At 51.3% G+C, this 14,747-nt stretch overlaps 1 protein-coding gene and 1 long non-coding RNA gene across 2 annotated transcripts in view; both read left to right on the top strand.

Moving 5' to 3' along the window:
* Positions 1 to 14,747, top strand: part of PTPRJ (protein tyrosine phosphatase receptor type J) — a 171,490-nt gene that overhangs the window by 21,184 nt on the left and 135,559 nt on the right. The gene's annotated exons all lie outside the window — the stretch shown is intronic.
* Positions 634 to 4,200, top strand: LOC123329690. Its single transcript, XR_006545211.1, has 2 exons — positions 634 to 1,979; positions 2,270 to 4,200. It is a non-coding gene; the product is annotated as an uncharacterized LOC123329690 (long non-coding RNA).

The raw sequence follows: 14,747 nt of genomic DNA, 5'->3' as shown, positions 1-14,747 counted from the left end.
GAAGAGCCCTGTTATCAAGGATTCAGCCCACAGGAAGACTTGGGGATCTCCTTTTGGTGTTGACAGAACGGAGGCCCGAGGGGTGGGGACAGAGCAGAGGGAAGCAGGCCGCCCCAGATGGCTTTCCTTTGGGAGGTTCTGGTTTAGCAGGAGAGATAAGGTGGGCTGCTGGGTCAGCGTCAGGTCACGGATGGGACGGCCCTCAGAATAACGGCCAGGAGCTGAGACAGAAGGGAGGTCAAACGAGTTACCCTGGTCCCTGATCGGGGTTGAAGGTTGGGCGCCCAGCCTGGCAGTGGGGAGGACTCCTCCTGGGTCCAGCGAGGGAGGTGCAGTTGGCAAGTTTGGTGTGTTTGTGGCAAGGTGGGCTGGGGCCAGGCTGGAAGGTATCTGGTGTCTGAGTCCTTTAGACTCAGACTTGTAGAGTCTGAGGCCTTACAGAAGGATTTTCTTACAGATTTTAAATACTAACTGTTGTGTGTGTGTGTGTTAGTCGCTCAGTCATGTCCGACTCTTTGTGACCCCACGGACTGTAGCCCACCAGGCTCCTCTGTCCATGGGATTCTCCAGGCAAGAGTACCGGAGTGGGTTGCCATTCCCTTCTCCAGGGTATCTTCCCAACCCAGGGATCGAACCCTGGTCTCCTGCAGGCAGATTCTTTACCCTTTGAGCTACAGGGAAGTCCTAACTGTTGTTTTGTTGTTTTTTTTTCATGGTCATTTAAAAATTAACAGCTGTATTGAGATGTAATTCATGTACCACAAGAGCATCCTTTTAAAGTCTCCAACTTGGTTGTTTTTAGTGTATTCAGAGGCAATCATCTCTGTTACCTAGTTCCAAAATATTTTCATTACCCTGCCCCACCCCTGCAAAATAACCCCATGCCCATTAGCAATCACTCCTGATGCTTCTTCCTCCCAGCGCCTGGCAACCACCAATTTGCTTTCTGTTTCTAAGAATTTGCCTGCTCTGTGTGTTTCGTGTAAGAAGAATTGTACAGTATTTGTCCTCTTGTATCTTTCTGGCTTATTTCACCGAGCATAATGTTTTCAAGGTCCATCCTTCTTTCTTTTTTGGACTTCACCACACAGCTTGCAGGGTCTTAGTTCCCCAACCAGGGACTGAACCTGTGCCCCCTGCATTAGAAGCCCAAAGTCCCAAACACTGGTCTGCCAGGGAGTTCCTTCAAGGTATTCTGGAGAATAGCAGCACCTCATTCCTTTTCATGGCCAAGTAATGCTCCACCATAGGGACCCCCCCCACCCCAGGTGTTATGTCTGCTTTCATGAATTGATGGGCATTTGCCTTAATCCCTCTTTTCAGCTGTTGTGAATAATGCTTCTGTGAACATTTGGGTGTAGGTTTTCTCGCACACAGAGATTTTCATTGTGAGAAGATTATGGACTGGGGAGTGGATTCAGAGCCTTTGAGCAAGATGGTCTGTGAGGAGGCCCGTGTTGTCTCCACCCTTAGGCCAGTCCAGAGCAAGCTTAACGTTCTTCTTTTCTAAGACCCTCTGAAGCAGAGTCTGATCTTACTCCATTTTGACAGATGAGGATACTCAGGTTCAACGAGGTGAAGTTAAGTAGCCCAGCTAGAAAATGGTAGGTTTAGGTCAGCCAGCCGGCAGGCCACCTGCTCCTGGAGATCGGGTGGTGGTGGTGGCCTCCCCGGGAGGCTGAGTGGTGCTGCAGAGTGGCAGGGAGTGGGATAGAGTGGGGTGTGTGTGTGCACCGGTGTGAGCCGGGTGTGTTGGGAGGGGAGGCCTTGTCCAGGCCTCAGGGGCAGGACCTGCCGTGCAGCTGCAACAGTGGAGAGAAGCCTGAGCTGGAGTCAGTGAGAGCCAGTTGGATTCTTGGCACCATCTCTGTGACCTTGGGCAGATCTTGTCTCCTCTGAACTTGAACTTCCTCGTCCAGAACCTGGGGCTCTTCTCCCAGCCTCCTGCCTGCCTGAAGGCTGAAATGAGCAAGAAGCAGGTAGAGGGTGGGGAGAGAAGGGCAGAAGGGAGGCGAGGAGGAGAAAGGAAGAAGAGGGGGACCAGAACCTGCTGGAACATGTCTGGGGAGGGGGGCGGCAGGAAGGGACACGCGGCAGGTGCAGGCAGGCTCGGGGGGAGGTCGCCAGCTGGTCTGGGAGGAGAAACATCCCTGACCATCTGGGGGAGTCCCTAACCCTGGAAGAGCTCCTACCCAGAGGTTAATGAGCAGGTTGTCACCCTGGAACTGTTGATTTTTCCTAGTGTTTGAATTGGAGCTTTCATTTCCAGGAAGAGTCTGGCACTGACCTGCCCTCAGCATCAGTGGCCGCCTCCAGCACGTCCCTTCCTCATTCTGCCTGCGCATCACCTTCAAGCCACTGAGGCTTGCCCGGGTCCTTGAGGTCACTCGGGTGGCCTCTCCTATCTGGGCCTGTTTCTGTTCCAGTGGCAGAGCCGGCTGTCCCCTTTATCAGTGACTTGCAGCTTACCGGCGTTTTGTGTAAAGCTTGTCATTGCCAGTTAGGAAATAAAGATAGAAACCTCCCCTTTGGAGTTGGCATTGTGCTGACTTGCTCTTGTTCTGACTCCAGTATTTTGCTGGATTGTTATCAATCAGTCACTTTTTTTCCCCCCAAGTGTGACAAGCACATTTGTCTTAAAATGAGAAGCTAGGCTTTTATGTGATGCAAGTCAGATGATTTTTCCTTAGACTAAGAAACCTGCCCTTACCTCTATCAGAGAATGATCTGATGTGTTCTGTTTTGTCCTGACCTTTGAGGACATAAGAGATGTGGGTTCAGTCCCTGGGTCGGGAAGATCCCCTGGAGGAGGGCATGGCAACCCACGCCAGTATCCTTGCCTCGAGAATCCCATGGACAGAGGAGCCTGGTGGCCTACGGTCCATAGGGTTACAATGAGTTGGACACGACTAGAGTGACGCATGAGGACACAGGGGACTTCGGTGTACTGTCCTTCCTCTGCGTAGTTTCTGCCCCTTTGCCTCCAGGCAGCAGCTGTTGGCTTGGGGCTGTACTTATGAGCTCAGATCATGGAGTCCAGTCACTGTTCATTTATATAACTGGTCAGGCCCAAGGGTCTCCTTCCGAGCAGGAAGGGACCTTAAGGATCACCTCATCCAAACCTTGCCCTTTGCAGATACTGAAAGTGAGGCCCCAAGAAGGGAAGCCACGTGCCCTCGGTCACATAGGTGTTCACAATGTAAGCCTAGCTTCCTGGCTCCCCCAAGACACTGTCTTTCTTCCAAACAGTAAAGCTCCCGACAGTGAGCATGCCGTGGGGCCTTCAGGGAGCATACCTATCTTTGACCCGTTTCTCTAGCAGATGCAGAACTGGTTTTCTGGAGGTGAATTCTGTCACATGCTTGGCGATCTGCTGGGGAGAATTCCATGCTTTCTGCGGAAGAGTTGGACGTGTCCGCTGGAGTCTGGCGTCTCTGCACTTTTTGGCCATCTGGGGAGAGATTGAGCATGCTTAGATCCTGAAGGTGTTGGCTGCCAGATGGTCCTCACCTGTACCCCCAGATATTGCATTTATATCTAATAGAGCAGGGGTTCCCCAACCTCCAGAGTCTAAGACCTGACGGTCCGAGGTGGAGCTGATGTCATAGGAACAGCAATGAAGTGCCCAATATGTGTCATGTGCTTGAATCATCCCAAAACTATCACCCCTCCCAGTGCATGGAAAATATGTCTTCCACGAAACCAAAAGGGTTGGGGACCACTGTCATAGAGAACCCAGCCCAGCAACCAAAACTGGGGGCGCTGAGTTGGGAAAGAAAAAGAGTGGTGTTTCTTTTAGAATAAAACTTGCTGATGTCGTTTTGAAAGTCATTGTCTTACTCATCCTTGCTGGAGATAAGTCACATAATGGGTGGTATCTGGGGTGCTGTTTCCCCCGTGAGAGCACAGCGAAGTGAACCTTGTGTGGGCTGGTTGGTTAAAAACCCAGAAGCCATGGGTTGGAAACAACCGAAATGTGAAGCATTGGGGGAGCTGCTGAAACCGTGCGCTGCCCTGAGGTCATCACAGATGCTTTGAAAGAATGCTCTGCGAGCTGGAAAGATGTTCATCACATAAGATACTTGAAGGTATGAGCTACAAAATAAGGTAAAGCAGAAACATTCAACCTGACTTCAAACTCAAAAACGTGTTTTGCAAGGATACAGCACAACACCATAGTGTGTTTTGTTTTTTTTTAAAGAAAAATACAACAACCAAAAAAGCAAGTTAGGCAGGCCTAGGCCCCTTGGGCAAGTCATCAGACCTTCCAAACTCAGGCTTCTCATCTGTAATTTGGGAGATGTTCCTTGCCTCTGGGTTGTGGGAGGAATTCAGTGAGCTATTTGGGCCTTCAGAGATAGGGTTTGCCTCCGCCTCTGGTCTTGGACTTTAAGTCTTCATGCTGTGGTCGAGTGATTGGACCAGGCCCAATTATCTGCTGCTTCAGGCCCATCAGAGCTCCCAGGGCCTTCTGGATCCTGGACCTGCATGCTGGGGGCTTACACCGTCACTTTGCGTGTCGTTTCCTCCACGTGCTGTGCCCTTTCTGGCCACCAGGGCCATACACGTGCTGAAGTAACTCTTGTGTTTCTGGCTTCCACCCAGGGCACCGTGTACACAGCGCCTGGGGTCCAGGAGGTGCTTAGTCCAATGTTTGTCAACTGACTTGAAGAGGTGGGACTTGAATTAGGCCTCTAAGTGCGAAGTGGGGCTTGGTGATCGAGCTTGGAGCGTCATCCTAGGAGCCAGGCAGGGCAGAGGGCAGTGGTGGTCATCACTCCTGCCTGTTCAGGGACCAGACCAGCTGGGCACAGCAAGGGATTGACATAGGCACAGCCTGCCTTTTTTTAAAAAATAATTTTATTTATTTATTTATTTTTGGCTGTGCTGGGTTTTCACTGTTGCATGGACTTTTCTCTAGTTGGGGTCAGCAGGGGCTTCTCTCTAGTTGCGGGGTGCCGGCTTCTCACTGGGCTGGCTCTACTTTGTCATGGAGCAGAGCTCTGAGGAGTGCGGGCTTCGGTTGTTGTGGCTCCCGGGCTCTAGACCATTGGCTCAATAGTTGTGGCGCAGGAGCTTAGTTGCCCCGTGGCATGTGGGATCTTTCCAGATCAGGGATGGAACCCGTGGATCCTGCATCGGTAGATGGGCTTTTTGCCACGGAGCCAGCAGGAAAGCCCCGAGGCACAGCCTGCCTTTACTGTTCATTGTCACTGGGCATCACTGCCCTTTGTAAGACATTCAATGGGTCAGGCTCAATCGGTCTTGCTAGCTTTTGTAGCTTGGGGCTGTGAGTACTTCCTTATAAGAGAGACCCATCAAGACCAAGCCTGTGGGGTGGTCACATATGTACGGAGGCTGCTGACATCCTGCAGAAGGTGAGACCCAGCTGGACCTGGAGGCAGGAGGCAGCCTGGGTTCTCTGTCTCACTTTACCATTTCCTGGGCTTCCCAGGTGGCCCTAGTGGTAAAGAACCCTCCTGCCGATGCAGGAGATACTAGAGACGCGGGTTTGATACCTGGGTCATGTAGATCCCCTGGAGAAGGGCAAGGCAACTCACTCCAGTATTTTTGCCTGGAGAATCCCATGGACAGAGGAGCCCTGCGGGCAGGCTACGGTCCATAGGGTCACAAAGAGTCACACATTTCACACAACTGAGATGACTTAACACACACCGCCCCGCACACCCCCCCACCCCCCCCCCCTTACTAGATCATGTCTTGAGTGGAGTGACTTCAGGAATGAAAGCAATGCTTGCCAGCATGTTCCGAGTGCCATCTACGCGCAGTAATCTCATCTAGTTCTTACGGCAGTGGTGTAATTCCGAACGTGTCCAGTCGCACGTGTGTGGTTGCTGTCTGTGAGGCAGCAGGGAGAAGTGGGGACTCAGAGAATCTGCCCTGTTTGAAGGGGAGCCCTCCCCTTTTTAAGAGGACACATTAAAATGTGTCAGGCAGTTTTTTGGTGTCTTTTGGCCAGACAGCTTATGGGTTGCTAGTTCCCTGACCAGGGATCCAACCCAAGTTCTGCCAGTGGCCAGTGAAAGCGCCACATCGTAACCACTGGACTGCTAGAGAATTCCCTTGTTGTTTTTAAAAATTGCAGTAAAATATACGTAACATAAAATTGAGCATTTTAACCATTTAAAAACTTTTTAAAAAGTTTGTATTTATTTTGTACGTTTCAGCTGTTTTTAAGTATACAGTTCGGCTCTGTGGACACTCACCGTGTTGTGTGCCCTCCACCACCCTCCATTCAGGCCCTGTATTTTGTGCTTTATAAACACCACCCCACTTAATCCTTACTAAACCTGCTGAGATAGCTCCGATTTTTAATCCTCATTTGAGAATTGAGGAATTTGAGCCACAGACGGGTTAAGGCACTGGTCAGTGTTGGAACTGGAATTCTAACCCTTAGGGGACCCAGAGTTGTCAGTTACTCTGATTCTTTTTTTTTTTTTCCAGAAAAGCTGGAAATAGCTTTAAATGTTAAAACTCCTGCTTTTAAAAAATATTGACTCAAACTAACCAAACAAAGCACCATGGAGGCCAGACAACAGCCTCTTCGTTACTATCTGGACAGGGTTCTCCTGGTAACTCACTGACACCCATCCGGCCTGCCTCCAGGAGGCACTGGGATGGTGAAGGTCCAGGTGCTTCCCGGGTGACGCTAGTGGTAAAGAATTCGCCTGCCAGCACAGGAGATTTAAGACATTGATTCGGTCCCTGGGTCTGGAAGATCCCCTTGGAGGAGAGTATGGCGACCCACTCCAGTATTCTTTCCTAGAGAATCCCATGGACAGAGGAGCCTGGTGGGCTACTGTCCATGGGGTTGCAAGAGTTGGACACGACTGAGACGACTAAGCACACACACACACACACACACACACACACAAGGAGATAATGTAAGTAAAACTTTGGGTAGCCTGTGAGGAGCAAGCAGGATGTCTTATTTGGGGGTTGTTAAGAATAGCTCAATACGCATATTGAGTGCTCTGTATGTGTCAAGTCCTGTTCTTCCGAGAGCCCTCCAGGGTTGGGGTATTGTTCCCCTCCTTTTACAGATGTGGCACAGACAGGTCAGGTACCTCTTCTGAGGTCAGGAGCGGTGGAGTCGGGATCCGAACCCAGGCAGTGGACTCCAGAGTGGGGCTCTGTTACCACTGTGCTTATTGCCTTGGAGCCCAACTCTGAAGAATTACCAGGGAAAGGGAAGTGATGAGCATCTATTTAAAGCCCAGAGCAGGGCCAGACACTTTGCCAGGCACCTTCTCTCACTTTATTTCATTTCACTCTCACAACAATCAGGTGGAAACTGAGACTCAGAGAGGTCTAGTGACTCGCCAAGGTCCCATGGGGAGAGAGTGCCAAAGCTGGGATTTGAACTTGGATCTGAGAGACTGCAGAGCCTGCACTATGCTTTCCTCTCCTTGAAAAGTGGAAGTTTAGTCTCAGTCAAGTCTGACTCTTTGTGACCCCATGAACTGTAGCCCGCCAGGCTCCTCTGACCATGGAATTCTCCAGGCAAGAATACTGGAGTGGGTAGCCAGTCTCTTCTCCAGGGGATCTTCCTGTCCCAGGGATCAAACCTGGGTCTCTTATGTCTCCGGCATTGCAGGCAGATTCTTTACCATCTGAACCATCAGAAAAGCCTTTCTTCATGGAAAGGTAGTAATCAACTAATTTTCAGATTTAAAAAACGTATCTGCTTAAGGGAAGAGCGCTGAAAAGTGCAGTTAGAAGCTTTAGGGCGGCTCAGGGGAAGCCCCCGAGAGCTGTAGCAGTTTCCCTCACGTGTGTTTAGGTGGCTCCTTGGGGGTCACGTGAGTCCAGATCTGCTGCAGTTTGGGGGCATGGGACAGGGAGCATGGAGCTGGGGTGAGGGCTGTGCTGGGCCCAGTTTCCTCTCTTTTTTCTTCGTTTGGGATTCTGCTAACAAACCTGTAAATTAGCTTGTTTGGATCCACAGCCTCCCTCTAAGTGGTGCTGATTGAAGGAACCACAGCCCCAAGGTGGTGGTTTCAAGGTTGGCATCTCAGTGGCTTGGTGGGAAGGTCTTCAGCCACTGTGTTGATGGCCCCTCCTCTTTATTCAGCACGGTCCCTCGAGGCTGGCCCATACCAAGCCCTGTGCTGAGTCCCCAGGGAGTGAGAAGGCGGGGGACATACCCGTAGTCAAGGACTGAAGTCAAGGACCTCATGATCCAACGCAGGAAAGAAGGAGCTGCTGCTCTGCCTGTTGTAACAGTCGATCAGCCATCAGAGAGGACCTTCTAGGCAGCAGGAACCACACGGGCAGATGAGGGACGTGCAGGGCATAGGGGAGAGAGACATGTCGGCTGGGCCTTGGAAGAAGAGAGCTCATGGATCTTACCCACCTTTCTGTCCCTGGATCTTAGCCCTGGACCTGCTCACCAGGCTTCCGAGAATGAGTCAGGGATGTATTTGAGCTGTCAGGCCCCAGGGGGCAGAAGGTAGATGACAAGAGAGAGATGTTAAACCTTTGGGCTCATGTGCACCTGGCCGCTTTGATTTCTTTCAGACCCATGGACTGGGCAGCTAGAAGTAGGAGGACCATGACTCTGTGGCTCTGTGGGTCCACGCTAGGCGAGGACCACAGGCCACAGCCTGCCAGGGGCACAGAGGGCTCAGAAGGTCAAGGCCAGGGCTCAGTTAGAAGCCTGGGCCGGTACTTGGTCCTCAGTGCTAGGTAGGCCCTTAACAGCTGCTTCTCGAACGAGTGGATGGACACCAGAACCCATCCGGGGTGGATCCAAGGCTGGGAGCAGCCCTCTGCTGCCCGGAAGTGCTCAGTAAATGCTTGTTAATCATTTCCTGCCTGGCAAGCCCTGTGGGTGCCCGGGAGAGCCCTGGTTTGCTTGGGGGAAGGGTCATTCAAATGACCTGGCCTCCGGCCCGCCCAGCTCTCTGGGAGCTCAGGGCAGGGTGGCACCTGCAGGTGTGGCGGCGGGAGCAGCAGCCAGGGAAACCTGATGCCAGGTGGCCTCTCGCCTTAGTGAGCTAAAGGGAAACATGTGACGCGCCCTGCAGGCTGCCCCCAGGACTCCTGGACGGATGCCCGCCCTGGCCCCCTCTCCCCGCACCCTCTTCCATGAATGTGCTGCCCGCCCTGGGGGGTTGGGGGATGGTGAGGACCCTTCCCTGGCCCAAGACTCAGATCTTTGCTTTGACATGGGTGTTTCTCTGCAGGCTGGTGACCCTGAGCCAGGAGGCTGGGAGTTGGTCTTGCTGAACAAGCAGGTTCTGGAATGTTCAGGGGGCAGCCAGAGTGTCCATGTGTCCAGACAAGAGGGAGCTGCTTAGGTCTGAAGGATCCATTCAATTCTTAAAAATGCCATGTGTTCCAAAGTCAATAGGTGGTGGTGGTGGAGGGGGTTGGCTTGGAGACCAGGGATGTTCTTTGTTCCCTGGCGATTATGGGACCATCTCTTATCTCTGGGGTGGCCCGCTTTTCCTTCTTAGGAAAAGTTCGAATCCCCTAGGGTCATGAGAACACTTGTGAGTCTATTTCCATTCTGTGGGGGGAAAAGAGGTTTTTGGTTAAGAAAATTTGGAGAACTCTGGGCTAAACAGAATCAAGCAGATGTCTTTCTTGCAAGACTTCCAAGAACCTTCTGTGTGCTTCTGACTCTGAGAGAGGGGGGATATAAAATGCTTATTTCCCCCAGTTTTTTGTTTTACCTCATATCTATTTATCTCTGTTATTAGAAATACCTCAGGAGGCTAATGTTTTCAGGAACCTCCTGCAGGAAATGAATCAGTCAATTCAGCAAACGTTTATTGGGTAATTACTATGTGCCAGTGGCCATTATAGATGCTTGCGATAAGTCAAGGACAAGTCCAGACCTAGAGCCCTGTGCTGGAGGAACTTATCTCCTTGTGGAAGTGATGATGTGATCTGTGCTGTGTGTCAGCCTGTGAGTTATCACATGTTACCCCGTGTAACCCTCACAACAGCCTGGTCGGATAGATGGACCACTTTACAGTTTAGGCTGTAACCGAGGCTCCCAAGGGTAAAGTGACCTCCCCGCTTGGGCTGAGTTGCAAGAGGATCTGGTGAAGTGAGGAACACTGGGCAGAGATGTTAGGGTCTGTGGCGAGGATCTGTTGCTATCCTCTGGTGTCCGCTTTTGAAGGTCTGATGGAGAAACTTTCCCAGGAGTCTCTGAATCTGACAGGGGAAAATGTGTGTCTCCTGAACAACTGGTTTGTTTTTCTCTCTGGGCACCGAGGATCTCATGACTGATCGTGTTTCCTTTTGGCTTCGGTTACTAAGCACCTGAGGACTAGGTGTGTGACCTGACTTGACACTTCTGCAGAGAGAAACTGACCATACGGTATATTTTTCTACGTGTTGGTCTTGCCTCTGGCTTCATTATTTTCCTTATGCTTATTTTTCTCTTGGCCCGATTCGCTTGACTGTTTATTTTATTCTTTGGTGGTGTTTGTATTGTTTGCTGTAAATACTTGGTGGATGGGCATAACTAAATTTTAAAAATGCTGGTCAGGTGCGTTCTGTCAGATCCTCCAGCTAGCTGGCCAGGGGAGGCAGGCTCCACCTCTGTCCTCCACACCCTGTGTCTTTCCGGATGAGGATCCACCAAGAGACAGTTCTATTTGCTTTTGCAGCCACCGTTCTGTGCGTTTCAGCAGAAACCAGGCTGGCTGAATTGGAGGTCTTGAGTGGCTTGAATTGACCTGCATGTCACACATGTGGTTTGAGCAAGACTCTGGGCTGTGGATCCTTTCTTGGTGAGAGCTCCTCAGCCTTCCCTTCCTGCTTGTGGTTCGGAGAGTTCCCAGGGGGACAGGCCCTCTCCCTGCCTTGGACAGACAGATGAGCACCGGATGCTTTCCACAGCTACCTGTCATTCATTATTCTCATGGCAACTCTGGAGAGCGTCAGGAGGAGCAGGTGATATTGATGAGAAAACAGGCCTGGAGAGGCTGAAGGACTGCACCCACTGGGTGACACCTGAGCCTGCACCGCGACGTAAAAAACCACGCGGCCTCGGGGAGAGCTCCCTGAACCCTCCCTCTGTCGGCAGCGTGGGAGTGGGAAAGAGCTTAGGATTTGGGGTTTGGATCACATTGGGCATGAGTCCTGGCACACACAACTGTGCGTGCCTATGGGTAAGTCACTTTTTCTGAGCCTCAGAAGCCTCATCTCTAAAGTGGGCACCCTAATTCCTGCCCTGCCAGCCTCCATGGATGAAGGAGGAGGCGAGCATGGAAGCATTTGTCTGGTGTTAGCTACTGCGCGTGTGTGCTCTGCTCCATCTTCACCGCGCTGGTGATGGAGAGGGTGGCGATAACGATGTTGATGGGAATGGCGGAGTCATAAGAATGTTACTTCTTTGCCCATACATTATCTTAACGAACGCACAAAGTAAGCAGATGAGTGGGGAATATGAGAGTTCCTTTTTGCAGGTGGAAAAAAAATTGAGTAATTTGTTTAAAAAAAGATTAAGTAATTTGCTTAAAGGCACAGAGCTATTAAGTGGTAAAGCCAAGATTTGAAGCCAAGCAACTGACCTCAAGCTGAACTTATCATCACAATCCTGGGAAAGGGCAGAAGCCTGGGGCCTTTTAGGGTGATGGTATTATTATTTTAGGGTGATGGTATTATTATTTTAGGGTGATGGTATTATTGCACATCAATGTGAGAGGACCAGTAAGGACCACCTGGGGAGGCAGTTGGTGTGGGTGGTCCCTGGAGGGGCAGTGGGACCTGGAACAGCCTTGGGCAACTGAACCCCCCTCGGAGCTTCTTATTTTTCACCTGTAAGATGAGATAATAACACGCTTCATGGTGTTAATGAAATAGGGGATGCACAGATGCTTGTACCTTGCTATAAAATTGTTTGTGACATGTGAATGACATTTTGCAGACACGGAGAGCAGATGTAAATTAGTCGTCACGGCCCCTTCCATTTCTTAAAATCATCTCCCTTGCTGAGATGGTGGGATCACCTGTAGTATGCAGATTCTTCCTTCAACCAGTTTGTTGAGAGTCCGTGTTGCAAAGTCTTAGGAAAGTGCTGGCTCAACAGGCAAAGAATTCGCCTGCAGTGCAGGAGAGACAAGAGACGTGGGCTCGATCTCTGGGTCAGGAGATCCCCACCCCAGCCCCAGCCCCAACCAGGAGATTCCCCGTCCTGAAAGGCAAACCACTCCGGTATTCTTTCCTGGACAGAGGAGCCTGGTGGGTTACAGTCCATGGGGTCGCAGAGAGACAGAACTGAGCAGAGCGCAGCAAAGTGCCAGGCAGGCCTGAGGTACCCACCCAGGGGTGCTGCTGATGCGGGGCGCTGGGGGCAGGGTCGGAATTGCCCGAAGCCCGCCGCCTGCCTCGGAAGAGGTGGGAGGACCCTCAGCAGTGGAGCCCCGGGATAAGGCAGTGGGATCCCAGGGTTCTCAGGTGGGAGGGAGAATTCTCTTTTCATTGTTTAGATCTTTTCTCTTCCCACCTACAAGTAATAATAACACTTTGAAAAGTTATGTGAAAAGCGGCTAACTGAAAAGATAAATACAGGCCCCTAGGAGATTGGAAACAGACACTGGAGAAACAGGTTCCTTGGGAACAAGGTGGCTTTTGTCAGCGCCAGTCAGGGGGCGGGGCGGGGGCGGGGCTGGCGAGCCACTCCCAGCTTCGGAAGGGGGAGACTGGCGCGCTGTTGAGCTTGATGAACTTTGGCTTTGAGTAAGGGATAGCCCTGTTATTTCCTGCTTTGTTCTGTCCCAGGTATGCAGTGACCACAGCCCTCATTCATGCAAATGGAAGCTGCCCGAGGGGGCGGGCTAGATACTGGGAGGAGAAAACTGAAGCCTTCCTTTCCTCCTGTCTCCAGTTACCCTCTCTCCAAACTTCCTGACGGTGGTGCTGGGGGTGTGTCTGTGCACGCGCGTGCGTGCATGCGTGTGTGTGTGTGTGTGTGTGTGTGCACGTGTGTGTACAGGGACACCTGGCGTGCTGCAGTCCATGGGGTCACAAAGAGTCGGACTGAGCCACTGAACAAAGGCCCCCGACTGAAGAAAGGCCCCCTGCAGTGGGCCTTTGAGGTCAGGCTGTCCCAGTCTCCCCCGTTCTTTTCCTGCCTTGGGACGACTTCTGTCCAGGAATACCAAGGTGGTGGAGGTGAGGCGGACCCTTGGCCTCGACAGGAACAACGCAGAAGTGCTCTCAGGGGAAAGGAAGCGTCCTTCCTGGTTCACCCTCTCCTGCCTGGCCCCTCTGGACAGATGCACATGGACACACCTGTTTGGACTGGAGACCTCTTCCCAACACCCCCACCCCCCAGCTCTGAAAGCAAAACTGAGGGCCCACAGCCAAGGAAGCTGCAAACCAGGGAGAACTTGGCACCCTCATCATAACTGATTCTGACTTAAGGTGGTGACCCTGTGCTGTGCTTAGTTGCTCAGTCGTGTCTGACTCTTTGCGACCCCATCCATGGACTGCAGCCCCCCAGGCTCCTCTGTCCATGGGGATTCTCCTGGCAAGAATACTGGAGGGGGTTACCATGCCCTCCTCCAGGGGATCTTCCCCACCCGGGAATCAAACCGAGATCTCCTGCATTGCAGGCAGATTCTTTACCAGCTGAGTTCCCAGGGAAGGACCCTAAGGAGTGTTATTTTGGGGAAGCATCTTTGGACTTAACTCCCCTCCCCCGCCTCCAAAACGTACCCAGCACCCACCACTTCATTTCTCTGAGACCAGGAAGGGGTCCAGCTCTCTCTGTTGACCGTTCAGCAAACCCATTTGCCCAAGCCTGAAGGTAAAAATTCACTGACCCAGGCGAAAAGGGTAAAAACATGCTGTGCCAGGAACTCCAGGAGATAGTGAAGAACAGGGAGGCCTGTGTGATGCAGTTCACGGGCTGCAGAGGGTCGGACGGGACTTGGCGGCTGAACGCCAACGACAGAGGGAACCCACGGTGTGTTTCTGCTCCCAAGGCCTCAGCCTGAGACACAGGAACATTTGGGTCTCTCCTGCCAGTGTGTTGAATGCTTGTCAGCTTTCCCTTCCTGAGTCTTCATCTTAATAAATTATTTGAGTAAGACAGATTTGTTTTGGAATGTCAGCACCTAAGTCTGCGCCATCAGACAGCACACAGCTGAGAGACCCATGCAGTTCTTTAGAATTCGCAGCCTGTGTTATGTACACAGCGGCGGACCTGGGTGGTGGTTATGTGTGTAACCACTGACAAAAAAGGAACCATAAATTTTGCAGGAAAGAATTTGTTTTGGTTCCCTGTTCTTTTTGCTTTATATCACATATTGTTTAAAAGAAGGATTTTTTTTTTTTTTTTTTTTGGGTAAAGGAAAGGGAACTGTGTATATGAGATAAGTAGATTAAAATGAGATAAATAGTTGGGTTCTGTCATGTGCGAATCAAAATGGCATGATTTCTGAGGTCACTCTGGTTCTGTCCTGTTCCAGTATTTCTCTGAAAATTAAAACATAGAAACTATGGGCAGGTCCTGTGATGCTGGTTCGATGAGGATTTATAATGGCATTCCTTTCTGTTTGCTTTACAGAGCTGAGTTTGGTGAACTTTCAGGAGATTGTAGCCAGTGGTGATCCAGAGACAATAAATATTGCTTTCTGGGGAGGTCTCTACCTCGTGTCTAATTTGGTGACCGTTAAATGGTGGCCAAATGGCAGAACCCATTATGCAAATGTGGAAGTGGCTGGATTTGAGTCAGTCATCTCCGCTTGCGGCATGAA

The sequence above is a fragment of the Bubalus bubalis genome, chromosome 16 (genome assembly GCF_019923935.1).
Source record: "Bubalus bubalis isolate 160015118507 breed Murrah chromosome 16, NDDB_SH_1, whole genome shotgun sequence".
In the NCBI taxonomy this organism is placed as follows: Eukaryota; Metazoa; Chordata; class Mammalia; order Artiodactyla; family Bovidae; genus Bubalus; species Bubalus bubalis.
The sequence above is the reverse complement of the archived record's forward strand: the minus strand, read 5'-3'. Positions and strand labels throughout refer to the sequence as shown.